Here is a 1527-nt window from a genome sequence, read left to right as displayed (position 1 = left end):
CTCCCACTCCTCCTGTAACCAACTCTTCTCCCCCTGGTCTCCCAGAACCATAAGAGGTATGAAGAGGGCAGAGCAAAGACAGACATGGCAACAAAGTCTCAGATTGCTTGGGAAGGACCTGGAGGAGGAGGAGACTTGGGCAACTGTGGGAAGGCAGAGCCCTGTAGTGGGCTACTGTGGCAAGATCTACCAGGACGAGTTGCTGTGCTCACTAGTCCTGGACTCTTGAATCAACCATGTTTCCTTGAGTAAATAGTTAACTTCACTGACGCCGTGTGATTTATTGCTGACTTGCTCCTGACTCCGGTTCCTGAGAGCAAGGGATGATCAATACATGGATGGGTACATGGACACCACCTTGGATTTCATGAAGAGCCAGTGTGGTCTAGTGCAGGGGTCGGCAAGGTTTACCTTGCCTGGGCTGGATTGGTCCCATGCAGACATGATTTCTGGCGCCGCGGAAGCAAGTCCCTGCGCCGCACTGCACCAGTTTAGCACAGCGCGCCAGGACTCACGAGTGGGCAGCTCGGTTCTGGGGAGGTTCATGGGCTGGTTAAATGGTCTCTGTGGGCCACTTCCGGCCCATGGGCCACACGTTGCTGATCCGTGGTCCAGTGGTTAGAATGTTGAGCTAGAATGTTGCATGCATGCAATGTGTGCATGATACAGTAGGCCGAGCACTCTGGAGGAGCTGGCCATTAGCCTTGCCATAGCCCTGAATGAACTGGGAATTGTGCAATTGGAGGTTTATATATGGCACTGTGTCCAAGACTGAGACGGTCACCACTGCTGTTTATCAATTTAGTCCAGAGATGGCTAACCTGTAGACCTCCATCAGCCCCAGAAAGCATGGCAAATGGTCAAGGTCAGCAAAATCTGGAGGGTCATGGCTTTGGGGCCTCCTGATGAAGTAGACTGCTCTTAGCAAGAAAGCTGTTGTTCCATTGGGTGCACTTTTTTACCTGTTCTCTTCTCTGTTATAACCTGGCATGGTGTCAGATGTCTGAGCTGTCACAAGAATTGCTGTAGCACTGTTCTGCTCGAGGAGAACTCATGAACACTCCTTGTGGGACAGTCCAGATTGCAGGTTATATTAATAATGGTAGAAAAAAAACTTCTTTTGGTGAAAGCTTGGTCACCAGTGCTGGTCTTCCCACCCAAGAGCATTGGTTAAGCTTCTGGAGAACCATGGATTCCCTAAAACAACAAAGGCAGAAAACTACTTTCCTAAACTAAGTCTCTATATCATTGCTTGGATACTGCAGTAGAAGCAGCATCTAAATTGTTGAAATGAATGATACGTCTTTAGAGATAACTCTACCGTTCAACTGACAATTCTAGGACCAGACTTAGCATTATGTAGAGCCCCAGGCAGCTGATTTGGGGTGTCATGAAAGGGAAACAAAGGATCAGCTATTTAATTTATTCTTGCATTTTCACTGCCGAGAAGGTAGGGGGCACTCCACCTTCTGCTTTAGGTGCCAGAAGAACTTGGCTGGCCTTATGTACTCCACAATCTTGATTCAA

The sequence above is a fragment of the Podarcis tiliguerta genome (assembly GCF_965153285.1).
Source record: "Podarcis tiliguerta genome assembly, chromosome: 8".
Lineage (NCBI taxonomy): Eukaryota > Metazoa > Chordata > Lepidosauria > Squamata > Lacertidae > Podarcis > Podarcis tiliguerta.
This window is presented reverse-complemented; position numbering follows the sequence as displayed.